The sequence below is a fragment of the Stomoxys calcitrans genome, chromosome 4, assembly GCF_963082655.1.
Source record: "Stomoxys calcitrans chromosome 4, idStoCalc2.1, whole genome shotgun sequence".
Taxonomy (NCBI): Eukaryota; Metazoa; Arthropoda; class Insecta; order Diptera; family Muscidae; genus Stomoxys; species Stomoxys calcitrans.
The window spans coordinates 39,834,142-39,848,948 of NC_081555.1; positions in this window are offsets into that span (position 1 = coordinate 39,834,142).

The window sequence follows — 14,807 nt, forward strand, 5'->3', positions numbered from 1 at the left end:
CATTCCTTCGAATAACTTTTTTAAAATCGCGTCGCATATACCTCGCCCCCAACATCAGCACTGCCGCGATACCGTAAACCCTCTCCATCAACCTGCGACGTCTTACTTTCCCCAGGGCCTGAAGCCACACTAGGTAACCATAGGTGGTCTAAACACGGCAGAGTATAATGTACACTGGCGGCCCACTGGATGCACACTGTACATCCAATGGGCTGCCCCGGGTATAAGTCTCAACTCCATCCTTCCGTTATGGCAAGATTAGAGCGCATTCAGCCCGCGTTTGACTCTTTCCTTAACATTTCTTCTGCATATCAATTCTAGCCATCCAGGACCGGTCCCTTGAACTCGCCATACCTCCTCCTGAGCAGTCTTTCTGGGTTTTCTACCATCCCATTGGCGCTCGCCCACCTATACTGCCTCGTGGTAGAGAAAAAGCGACCTCCAACCATAATGTCAACGTCATCAGCGTAGACAACCAACTTCACTCTCTCCTATACAAAAGGACCTTAGATCAGGACTGCGACTCAAAGTAAATCATATTTGTGTTGACTACCCTCTTCTTACCCAACATCCTCTTGCAGGAGTAACAAGTAAAAGCGTGCTAAGTTCGGCCGGGCCGAATCTTATATACCCCCCACCATGGATCGCATTTGTCGAGTTATTTTCCCGGCATCTCTTCTTAGGCTAAAAAGGATGTAAGAAAAGAGTTGCTCTGCTATTAAAACGATATCAAGATATGGTCCGGTTCGAACCACAATTAAATTATATGTTGGAGACCTGTGCAAAATTTCAGCCAATTCGTATAAGAATTGCGCCCATTGGGGCTCACGAAGTAAAATAGAGAGAACGATTTATATGGGATCTGTATCGGGCTATGGACCGATTCAGAACATAATAAACACGTTTGTTGATGGTCATGAGAGGATCCGTCGTACAAAATTTCAGGCATATCGGATAATAATTGCGACCTCTAGAGGCTCAAGAAGTCCCAGATCGGTTTATATGGCAGCTATATCAGGTTATGAACCGACTTGTACTTTATTTGACATAGTTGTTGAAAGTAACAATAAAAAAAGTCTTGCGAAATTTCAGCCAAATCGGATAGAAATTGAGCCCTCTAGAAGCTCAAGAAGTCAAGTCCCCAGATCTGTTTATATGACAGCTATATCAGGCACAGTTGTTGGATATTTGGCACAGTTGTTGGATATCATAACAAAATACTACGTGCCACAATTCATTCAAATTGGATAAGAATTGCGCCCTCTAGAGGCTCAAAAAGTCAAGACCCCAGATCGGTTTATATGGCAGCTATATCAGGTTATGAACCGATTTGAACCATACTTGGCACAGTTGTTGGATATCATAACAAAACACATCGTGCAAAATTTCATCCCAAGCGGATAAGAATTGGGCACGCTAGAGGCTTAAGAAGTCAAGACCCAAGATCGGTTTATATGGCAGCTATATCAGGTTATGGACCGATTTGAACCATACTTGGCGCAGTTGTTGGATATCATAACAAAACACGTCGTGCAAAATTTCATCCCAAGCGGATAAGAATTGGGCACGCTAGAGGCTCAAGAAGTCAAGACCCAAGATCGGTTTATATGGCAGCTATATCAGGTTATGGACCGATTTGAACCATACTTGGCGCAGTTGTTGGATATAATAAGAAAACACGTCGTGCAAAATTTCATTCCAATCGGATAAGAATTTCGCACTCTAGAGGCTCAAGAAGTCAAGACCCCAGATCGGTTTATATGGCAGCTATATCAGGTTATGGACCGATTTAAACCATACTTGGCACAGTTGTTGGATGTCATTACAAAACACGTCGTGCAAAATTTCATTCTGATCGGATAAGAATTGCCCATTCTAGAGGCTCAAGAAGTCAAGACCCAAGATCGGTTTATATGGCAGCTATATCAAAACATGGACCGATATGGCCCATTTACAATACCAACCGACCTACACTAACAAGAAGTATTTGTGCAAGATTTCAAGCGGCTAGCTTTACTCCTTCGGAAGTTAGCGTGCTTTCGACAGACAGACGGACGGTCGGACGGACAGACGGACGGACATGGCTAGATCGACATAAAATGTCACGACGATCAAGAATATATATACTTTATGGGGTCTCAGACGAATATTTCGAGTAGTTACAATCAGAATGACGAAATTAGTATACCCCCCATCTTATGGTGGAGGGTATAAAAAGGGGATCAGAACCTGATGTCCACTTTTCTCCATATTCGTCTTCCAGGAGAAATCCGAATCCAAGATTATGTCAAGATATTCCGACTCCTTCCACAATTACGAAATGAATATGTCCAGAAATTGAAGTCAATTTTCGTAATAACTTTGAGTGAAAAGCATCAGCTCCCATTTCCTTGGTTTCATCCTCAACCCATTACTAATAGGCCCTCAATATAGTCTATTGAAACTAACAGCAAAATATCGGCCAAATATGCGATTTATAGAGATCGGTGATGAAATTTACAAGGCAGAACTCCATCTCGTGCGATTTATTATGTACCAACCAGGTTGAGATCCGATAGGACTTCCGGACTTGGGTGGTATGACTACCCAAATGTTTAAAAACATTTCGAAAATTATACCTGACCATGCTGTGTACATTTTCTTCAGATATGTTCATAAAGGATGTTTCCCTCGTACATAGACATAAGCCCTAGACGCAGCCTGTCCGATAAAGCCTAATCGTATGCCTTGCTATTGTGAATGTTTTTTTCTTGCTAAGAGCGGCTTCCTTCTCAGTTTCATGTGACCCTCCTCGGATGATTCAAAGTTCAACAGATAGGAGTCTTTTGGCTACTTACGGGAACTTCTAATCTGGTTCCACAGGTTCCAGAAATTCCTGACATTTCGATTACAGCTTGCCTACTCTACATGAATGATTTCAATTTCTAAAAGTACCCACCTTAATACACACACAGACACACACACACAATGAACTATACCCATAGTATGTACGGGCACTTAGACATGTCGAAAAATAAGAATAAAAGCCATCAGATATTAAGCAGTGGAAGGGAAATGAAAGCAGTGTGGCACAGAAAAGCCAAAGGAAGTCGACAAGCAGGAGAAGGCAAACAAGCAAAACAAAACAAAACGAATTGAAATGAAATGAAAAAGGCAGAGTAAGAAGCTCTTGCCTCATATTAAAATTCATAAATAACAATGTTGCCAAAAGTCAACTCCGAGGAGATGACACTGCTACACTACTGGCACACTCAATCGTTCAACTGCATCCCATCATTTTGCAATACAACGTTCGCATCCTATGCCATCTCCAGCTTCACTTGAAGCAGTAGTAGCTTTAGCTATTTCCGTTGAACAGCAGTCGTAGTTGTTGTCTTTCGCAGTGAAGCGGAAAAAATGTGTAAATGCGTTGTGTGCTTTGTGTTTGTATACCCTCCACCATAGGATGGGGGTATACTAATTTCGTCATTCTGTTTGTAACTCCTCGAAATATGCGTCCGAGCCCCCATAAAGCTCACCAGCCATGTCCGTCCGTCTGTCGAAAGCACACCATCTATCGAATGAGTAAAGCTAGCCGCTTGAAATTTTGCACAAATACTTCCTATTTGTGTAGGTCAGTTGGTATTGTTAATGGGCCAAATCGGTCCATGTTTTGATATAGCTGCCATATAAACCGATCTTGAGTCTTGATTTTTTGAGCCTCTAGAGGGCGCAATTCTTATCCGATATGGTTGAAATTTTGCACGAGGTGTTTTATTATGACTTCCAACAACTGTACTAAGAATAGTTGAAATCGGTTCATAACCTGATATAGCTGCCATATAAACCGATCTTGGGTCTTGACTTCTTCAGCCTCTAGGGGGCGCAATTTTCGTCCGATTTAGCAGCAATTTTGCACGTAGTGTTTTGGTAGCACGTCCAACAACTACGCTAAGTATGGTTTAAATCGGTTCATAACCTGATATAGCTGCCATATAAACTAATCTGGGGTATTGACTTCTTGAGCCACTAGAGGGCGCAATTCTTCTCCGATTTGGGCGAAACTTTATATGAGGTGTTTTGTTATGACTTTCAACTGATGGGTTGAGTATGGTTCAAATCGGTCCATACCTGATATAGCTGCCATATAAACTAATATGGGGTATTGAATTCTTTAGCCACTAGAGGGCGCAAAAATTATCCGATTTAGCTGAAATTTTGCATGACGTTTTTTGTTATGACTTTCAACAACTGCACGAATTTTTTGGTTATGATTTTCAACAAATGGGCTAGGTATGGTGTAAATCGGTCCATATCCTGGTATAGCTGCCATATAAACCGATCTTGTGTCTTGACTTCTTGAGCCACTATGGGGGCGCAATTCTCGTTCGATTTTATTGAAATTTTGCACGTAATGTTTTGGTAGAACTTCCAACAACTACGCTAAGTATGATTTTAATCGGTCCATAACCTGATGGGCTAAGTATGGTTTAATTCGGTCCATATCCTGATATAGCTGCCATATTAACCAATCTGGGGTCTTGACTTCTTGAGCCACTAGAGGGCGTAATTATTATCCGATTTAGCTGAAATTTTGCATGAGGTTTTTGGTTATGGCTTTCAATAACTGTGCAAAGTATGGTTCAAATCGGTCCATTACCTGATATAGCTGCCATATAATCCGATCAGGGGTCTTGACTTCTTGAGTCACTAGAAGGCGCAATTGTTATCCGATTTAACTGAAATTTTCCACGTAGTGTTTTGGTATCACTTCCAACCACTACGCTAAGTATGATTTTAATCGGTCTATAACCTGATATAGCTGCCTTATACACCGATCTTGGGTCTTGACTTTTTGAGCCTCTAGAGGTTGCAATTCTCGTCCGATTTTATTGAAATTTTGCACGTAGTGTTTTAGTAGCACTTCCAACAACTATGTTAAGTATGGTTTAAATCGGTAAATGTTTTGATATAGGTGCCATTTAAACCGATCTTGGGCCTTGACTTCTTGAGCCTCTAGAGGGCGCAATTCTCGTCCGATTTAACTGAAATTTTACACGTAGTGTTTTGGTATCACTTCCAACCACTACGCTAAATATGATTTTAATCGGTCCATAACCTGATATAGCTGCCACATAAACCGATCTGGGGTATTGACTTCTTTAGCCACTAGAGGGCGCAATTATTATCCGATTTAGCTGAAATTTTGCATGACGGTTATTGTTATGACTTTCAACAACTGCACGACGTTTTTGGTTGTGATTTTCAACTGATGGGCTATTTATGGTTTAAATCGGTCCATATCGTGGTATAGCTGCCATATTAACCAATCTGGGGTCTTGACTTCTTGAACCTCTAGAGGGCGCAATTATTATCCGATTTAGCTGAAATTTTGCATGAGATGTTTTGTTATGGCTTTTAACTGATGGGCTAAGTATGGTTCAAATCGGTCCATAACCTGATAAAGCTGCCTTATACACCGATCTGGGGTCTTGACTTCTTGAGCCACTAGAGGGCGCAATTCTCATCCGATTTGGCTGAAATTTTGCACGAGGTGTTTTGTTATGACTTTCAACAACTGTGCTAAGTATGGTTCAAATCGGTTCATTACCTAATATAGCTGCCTTATACACCGATCTGGGGTCTTGACTTCTTGAGCCACTAGAGGGCGCAATTTTCATCCGATTCGGCTGAAATTTTGCACGAGGTGTTTTATTATGACTTGCAATAACTGTGCTAAGTATGGCGCTGATCGGTACGTAACCTGATATAGCTGCCATATAAACCGATCTGGGATCTTGACTTTTTGAACCTCTAGAGGGCGCAATTCTCATCCGATTTGGCTGAAATTTTGTACAACGGCTTCTCTCATGACCTTCAACATGCGTGGCTAATATGGTCTGTATCGATCAATAGCTTGATACAGATCCCATATAAACCTATCTCCCGATTTTGCTTTTTGAGCCCCTAGAAGGCACAATTCTTATCCGAATGAACTGAAATATTACACAATGTCTTCTACAATGTTCAGCATTCATTTATGGTGCGAATCGGACCATAACTTGATATAGCTCCAATAGCATAACCGTTCTTATTCAATATTCTATGTTTGGCTAAAAAGAGAAACCGTGGCAAGAGCTCGACAAATGCGATCCATGGTGGAGGGTATATGAGATTCGGCCCGGCTGAACTTAGCACGCTTTTACTTGTTTTTTTTTTTCTTTAGTAACTGAAAATCCATTAATGCTTTAAAATGCCAGCAAAAACAAAACTCAAATGACAATGATATGTAGATGATGATGGTGGTGATGGTGGTGATGGCGATGATGACAACGAAACAAAAGAAAATGAAATGAAAACATTAGAGATCAAATGTGTGGGTGGTATGCTGAGTAGGACTGAAACATATCCTTATATGTGTGGCAATATATATACATGACTATGTTCTTTCTTATTGCATTGTTGTTGTTGTTTTGTTTTGTTTTGTTTTTTTCTTTTGCCTGGCTATGAGTCCTTAAACCCCCTTAAGGCAACTCCAATTTGACTAAAAGCTTAGCTCTGCTTAGAGAATCCATGCAAAAACAAAATTAATAACGACTTGCGAAGTTACACATCTGCAGGGAAATGGACGCATACAAAAGACTCCTTTTCCGTTTATTTGTACAACTATTGAAGACAAGGCAAAAGTCAAAGCTACAGTGATACTAAAAGAAGTCAATAGCATTTTTCCCAAGTTATCAAAATAGCTGTCTTTTCAACTGGGACAATTGCAAGTGTCTTAATTTAAAGTCTTAAATGAATGCACGAACATTGAAGTCTTCGTTTTGGTGGGCACCACGAAAGAAGAGTGTGGGCTTTCACTTCCTTTATAGCAGCAATTAAAGCAACACCATGCTCGGAAGAAAAAAATTATTTCTATCGCCTTGCTAAGAACAAGTTAATGATATTTCAAATGCAAATTTTGTCCATGAACATTCTACTAAGGAACAGGGGCAAACTTCTCACATATCAATGAGTGCAGTCCGACTTAGCCGACTTAACTTAGTTAAGCCGAGCTTAGCTGCCACAGGTTGTGGATGGTGGAAAGCTCCGTTTTTATGCGGACTAGCTGCAAATGCGGCCGTGGACAGTCAGCGATTTTCGAGAGGAGAGTCTCAGTGAGGAGCCAGGTGGCGCTGACTCTAAATTAAATACTGAGTGCCAATGATACTCGATATGACAAGGCGAGTTATTGGCGCCTTCAAATAACCCATGGCCAACATCAGCGTCTGCTCCCAGGTTAGGGGCGTCTGGCGGCGAGCGTCGGATCTCGGAGCAAGCGGCTCGCCACAACGAGGGATACAGGTGCAATCCCACAAAACCCATGCGTTGGGGCGCTGGGCCAGTAACCCGCCCCCGGAAAACAATGAGAACTACTATGAGAAACAAAAGAGCGTGCAAAGTTCGGCCGGGCTGAATCTTATATATCCTCCACCATGGTCGCATCTGTCGAGTTTTTTGCGCAGTATCTCTTTTTAGGCAAACAAAGAATAATGGGTACGGTCGGAGGAGGAGCTATAGAATGTTATAATCCGATTCGGGGCTCAAGAAGCAAAATCGGGAGATCGGTTTATATGGGAGCTGTATCAAGCTATAAATCGATTCTGACCATATTGCACACCTTTGTTGAAAGCCATGGGAGGAGTCGTTGTACAACATTTGTGCCAAATCGGATGAGAATTGCTCCCTCTAGAGGCTCAAGAAGTCAAGACCCCAGATCGGTTTATAAGGCAGCTATATCGGGTTATGGACCGATTTGAACTATTCTTAGCACAGTTGTTTAAAGTCATAACAAAACACCTCATGCAAAATTTCAGCCAAATCGGATAATAATTGTGCCCTCTAGTGGCTCAAGAAGTCAAGACCCCAGATCGGTTTATATGGAAGCTATATCAGGTTATGGACCGATTTGAACTATTCTTAATACAGATATTGGAAGTCATAACAAAACACCTCATGCAAAATTTCAGCCAAATCGGATAATAATTGCGCCCTCTAGTGGCTTAAGAAGTCAAGACCCCAGATCGATTTATATGGAAGCTATATCAGGTTAAGGGCCGATTTCAACCATACTCAGCATAGTTGTTGGAAGTCATAGTAAAACACATCATGCTAAATTTCAGCCAAATCGGATAAGAATTGTGTTCTCTAGCGGCTCAAGAAGTCAAGATCCCAGATCGGTTTATATGGCAGCTATAAAGCGCTGTTTTACATTGCCGGACCATAATACGGTCCTGCAGGCGGAGATCCGGGCGATCACGGAATGCGTGAGGAGGTATGGTACTAAAGTGAGGACATCGAGTATCAACATCTTTACTGACATTAAAATGGCCATAAGGGCAATAACAGGCAGGACGGTTAGATTTAGATGTAGCTCCCATATATGTTCGTCAGATTTTGGGTAATTTGTTGTCATTTCTCAAACGTAGTTATTACATTTGATACGGATTGTTTAATAACCCATCTAAAAACATACGCCGAGGTCCATCAAAATTGGTTCAGAATTAGATACAGCTCCCAGTTTGTATTTATAAGGTAGGTGTAGCGTATTATAAAGTCGACACCACCCGATTTTTGCATTTCCCTACTGGTTTTTTATGAGACCTTTATTACCATAGTCGGAAAATAAGTTCTGTTTCATTTTGAGACCTATATTGTCGTGATTGGTCTTTATATCCATTTGACAGGGAGCGCTTTTTGGGAGTGGAATGGTACCTCAAACATTTCACATTTGTCAACTTCGTGTTCTACTCCCAAATACCTTTCCTTTAAGCCCAAAATTGCCTTGATCGATAGATATGGTGTGAAGGGTGTTTTGGGCCAGGGGCTAACACCCCGCCAATTTGCCCCAAAACTGTATTCCTTTTCTAGGCTTAAGCACCTCTCATTTGAGTCCCATATTGATATGATAGTCCAAATACATATTTGAGATCGTTTACATGGATTTCATTTTCATTGCCATATTCGTAATCCACTGGCATATCACTTTCATTTAAGCCCCATATTGACATAAACGTCCGCTATGTCTGTGTGAGGGAGTTTTGAATTCTAAACTAACTCCAATATCTAATCTACTCTCCAATATCTTTCTTTTAATAGCCATATTGTTCCGATAGGACCACTTTTGAATTTAAGCGGTGTTTTTAGGCTAAGGTGAAAGTGCACCCGCGTCCGATATCGGACGATATCCTTTCAGAAAAACCTTCACAATTTGTGAAAATTTCTAGAAAATCGGACCGATATAGCCCATTTACAATCCCAACCGACCTACATCAATAAGAAGTATTTGTGCAAAATTTCAAGCGGCTAGCTTTACTCCTTCGAAAGTTAGCGTGCTTTGGCATTGATTACGAATGCCAGATTCAAAATCTACTCCCCAATACCTTTCATTTGAGCCCCATATTGAAATGAACGTCCAATATATCTGTTTGGGTGAGTTTTGGGGTTGGGGCGGCTCTATGGGTACTTAGACTCAAATTTTGATAACATATTCGTATTCTACTCTCCCATACCTTTCATTTGATACCTATATTGTCCCGATCGGTTCACTTTTGATTCTGGGTTGTGTTTTTGGCATAAGGGGGAGGCTCCGTCCACCTTGCGATACCGAAAAATGATATACCCTATGTTTCCTTCCAGGGAGGCCATCGTAGCGCAGAGGTTAGCATGTCCGCCTATGATGCTGAACGCCTGGGTTCGAATCCTGACGAGACCATCAGGATAAATTTTCAGCGGTGGTTTTCATCTCCTCATGCTGGCAACATTTGTGAGGTACATGTAAAACTTCTCTCCAAAGAGATGTCACACTGCAGCACGCCGTTCGGACTCGGCTATAAAAAGTAGAACCCTTATCATTGAGCTAAAACTTGAATCGGACTGAACTCATTGATATGTGAGAAGTTTGCCCCTGTTCCTTAGTAGAATGTTCATGGGCAAAAATTGCATTTGCATGTTTCCTTCCAGACCAACCTACACAATATGAGAAAATTTCGAGAAAATCGGTACCGCCGTTTTTGAGTCTATACGGAACAAACAAACCGAGTCCCATATATCCGTGATTGGCTAATGTGCCCATTTTGGACGTTTTTGTGGTGGTTGGGTGACCGCCTATACTTCGACATGAATTTGTATGCCAGATTCGTTATCTACTCCCGCATACTTTTCATTTGATACCCATATTGTCCTTATCGGTCCACTTTTAATTTTGGGTGGTGTTTTTAGGGTAACGGTGAAGGGTCCGCCCCCTTCCGATATCAATAAATTATAAAGCCTATTCCTATTTCCTAACCATATTCGTAATCTACTCCCGACTACCATTCATTTGAGTCCCATATTGTCATGATCGTCAAGTAAATCTATTTTAAGGGGTTTTATGGCTCGGCCGGCCCCCCAGGTACTTGGACCCAACTTTTATTATGAAATTTGTACCCTACTCTTGAATACCTTTCATTTGAATCCCATGTTGTCCCGATCGATCCACTTTTATTTTTGGGTAGTACTTTAGTAATACCGATATCAAAAGATTATTAGCCTATGTTTCTTTCCTTCCTTCAGTGCAGTGATAGAAGCATGCCCTTTGAATGAAATGTTGGGTCTTTTAATCAACCTTTCCTATAGCGCAGTAAGAAAAAACTTAAATTCTAACAGCCAACATCTCTTCAAAAAGACATCTAACATCAACAACACTCACAAAGCCAAAGAGTTGTTATCTTATATGCAATGATCGCGCCGCCCGACCCTTGAAGTATTTTCATAAAAGAACCGGGAAGCCTTTCCCTTACCGCCAAAGCCACGTCAACAGAATAAGTGGCTAGTTACACACAACTTTTTTCCGAAGAAATTAACTAAAGTACACCTCCTGGACGTATAAGCAGAGTATATCGACCTAAGCCATGGGGCCAGCCTATCGGACAAGCTTGTAATACTAATAGCAATACATACGCTGGTACTGATGATTTTAACTTCATTGTGGATAGTGATGCTAATGCAAGGGATGACCTTAAAATGTTAATGCAAGAGCTGAACTACAAATCGATCCATGGAAGGCTATTTAAAACTAAATACGCCTTTACTTCCTTTATGCAAAAAGTTAAGGAATCGTTTAAAAACTTAAAGTTTAAATCTCCAAGGAAAAATTTCGTGATAGTGTGCGTTCTCTTCCACACACCCGAATTGGTTGCCATGACTGATTCGGTTTTGTATTTTATTTTTATACCCTCCACCATAAGATGGGGGGTATACTAATTTCGTCATTCTGTTTGTAACTACTCGAAATATTCGTCTGAGACCCCATAAAGTATATATATTCTTGATCGTCGCGACATTTTATGTCGATCTAGCGATGTCCGTCCGTCCGTCCGTCCGTCCGTCTGTCTGTCGAAAGCACGCTAACTTCCGAAGGAGTAAAGCTAGCCGCTTGAAATTTTGCATAAATACTTCTTATTAGTGTAGGTCGGTTGGTATTGTAAATGGGCCATATCGGTCCATGTTTTGATATAGCTGCCATATAAACCGATCTAGGGTCTTGACTTCTTGAGCCTCTAGAGTGCGCAATTCTTATCCGATTGGAATGAAATTTTGCATGACGTGTTTTCTTATGATATCCAACAACTTTGTCAAGTATGGTTGAAATCGGTCCATAACCTGATATAGCTGCCATATAAACCGATCTTGGGTCTTGACTTCTTGAGCCTCTAGAGTGCGCAATTCTTATCCGATTGGAATGAAATTTTGCACGACGTGTTTTGTTATGATATCCAACAACTATGCTAAGTATGGTTCAAATCGGTTTATAACCTGATATAGCTGTCATATAAACCGATCTTGGGTCTTGACTTCTTGAGCCTCTAGCGTGCGCAATTCTTATCCGATTGGGATGCAATTTTGCACGACGTGTTTTCTTATGATATCCAATAACTGTGCCGAGTATGGTTCAAATCGGTCCATAACCTGATATAGCTGCCATATAAACCGATCTGGGATCTTGACTTCTTCAGCCTCTAGAGGGCGCAATTCTTATGCGATTTGAATGAATTTTGGCACGTAGTATTTTGTTATGATATCCAATAACTGTGCCAAATATGGTTCAAATCGGTTCATAACCTGATATAGCTGCCATATAAACCGATCTGGGATCTTGACTTCTTGAGCCTCTAGAGGTCGCAATTATTATCCGATTTGCCTGAAATTTTGTACGACGGATTCTCTCATGACCATTAACATACGTGTTTATTATGGTCTGAATCGGTATATAGCCCGATACAGCTCCCATATAAATCGATCTCTCTATTTTACTTCTTGAGCTCACAAAGGGCGCAATTCTTATTCGAATTGGCTGACATTTTACACAGGTCTCCAACATATAATTTAATTGTGGTCCAAACCGGACCCTATCTTGATATCGCTCTAATAGCAGAGCAAATCTTTTCTTATATCCTTTTTTGCCTAAGAAGAGATGCCGGGAAAAGAACTCGACAAATACGATCCATGGTGGAGGGTATATAAGATTCGGCCCGGCCGAACTTAGCACGCTTTTACTTGTTTTTGTTATTTTTGTGCCATTTTTATCAAACTATACAAAATAAAACATTTACTCGTTTTCCGCTGTTTGTATTGTTCAGTTAGTTTGTTGTTGTTGCTGTGCACTCTTAAATCCTTCCACTTCATCTCGCCCTACACGCCTTTGCCATTTGAAACATTTCTTCGATAAAAATTTATCTCTGGTTCATGTCACAAAACATTGATTGCACTTAAAACCTCAACGCTAAAAACTTGCAGCTAAAACTCTATCCCCAAAGACCACAGTGTTCACAATTGCAGCTGCTTTTAAACCAAAGCCAAGAGGAGTAGAATCTGCGACCAACAACAAGAAACCAAAGTAGCAGCAGCGCAACAATGATGACAACTATGGCGTTGGCGATGGCGACGGCGACGGCGACGAAGACAACGACGAGTTGAATCCTCTGGTTTCTTGTAATTGCAATTGCCAGGATTGCTGAAATGTTTGCCCTGGCACATATACAAGAGTGTACTTAGCGCTGAACTAACTGGCACTGGCAGTGAAGCCAGCACTGCTGCCATTCGTGATGTACCGCTTCCTCAATGTGCCTGAAGAGCAGTGTTGCCATTTTTGGAATTTTGTGATCAAATATTTGAAAAAAAAAAACATTTCTATGAAAAGATTTTCTTTTAAAAAAATTCTGAATTTTTCACTCCTTTCAAGAGTTTTCTGCCTCTTTATACCCACCACCGAAGGATGGGGGTGTATTCATTTTGTCATTCTAAGACGATCTAGACATGTCCTGGGTTCGAATCCTGGCGGGACCATCAGAAAAAATTTTCAACGGTGGTTTTCCCCTCCTAATGCTGGCAAGATTTGTGAGGTACTATGCCATGTAAAACTTCTCTCCAAAGAGATGTCGCACTGCGGCACGACGTTCGGACTCGGCTATAAAAGGGAGGCCCCTTATCATTGAGCTTAAAACTTGAATCGGACTGCACTCATTGATATGTGAGAAGTTTGCCCCTGTTCCTTAGTGGAATGTTCATGAGCAAAATTTGCATTTTGAGTTGTGTTCGACACACTTCGTCAATTTGGCCCAGATCGGTTCTGATTTGGATGTAGCTGCCAAATAGACCGATCTTCCGATTTAAGGTTTTTGGCTCACAAAAGGCGCATTTATTGTCCGATGTTTCTGAAATTTGGGTACAGAGTCGTGTTAGGCCCTTCAACATCTTTCTTAAATTTGACCCAGATCGGTCCAGATTTGGATATAGCTGCCATATAGACCGACCCTCCGATTTAGGGTATTTCGCCCATAAAAGGTGCATTTATTTTCCGATGTTGCTGAAATTTGGGACAGTGAATTGTGTTAGGCCCTTCGACACACTTCGTCAATTTGGATCAGATAGGCCCAGATTTGGATATAGCTGCCATATAGAACGGACCCATACAAGGCGCATTTATTGTCCGATTTTGCTGAAATTTGGGACAGTGAGTTGTGCTAGGCCCTTCGACATCTTTCTTCAATTGGACCCAGATCAGTTCAGATTTGGTATAGCTGCCATATAGACCGATCCTCCGATTTGAGGCCCAAAAAAGGCGCATTTATTGTCCGATGACGCCGAAATTTGGGACAGTGAGTTGTGTTAGGCCCTTCGCCGTCTTTCTTCAATTTGACCCAGATCGCTTCAGATTTAGATATAGCTTCCGATTTTACTGAAATTTGGGACAGTGAGTTGCGTTAGACCCTTCGACATCCTTCGTCAATTTGGCCCAGATCGGTTCAGATTTGGATATAGACCTGCCATATAGACCGACCCTCAGGTTTAGGGTCTTAAGCCCATAAAAGTCACATTTATTATCCGATTTTGCTGAAATTTGAGACAGTGAGTTGTGTAAGGCCCTTCGACATCTTTCTTCCATTTGATACAGATCGGTTCAAAATTGGATATAGCTGCCATATAGACCGACCCTCCGATTTAGGGTATTTGGCCTATAAAAGGTGCATTTATTGTCCGATTTTGCTGGAATTTGGGACAGTGAGTTGTGTTAGGCACTTAGATATCTCTCATCAATTTGGCTCAGATTTGGATATAGCTGCCATATAGACCCATGCGCCGATTTACCATAAAAGCCAGATTTATTACCCGATTTTGCTCGAATTTGGGACAGTGAGTTGCGTTAGGCCCTCCGACATCCTTTGTCAATTTGGCACAGATTGGTTCAGATGTCGATATAGCTGCCATATAGACCGATCCTCCGATTTAGAGTCTTAGGCCCATAAAAG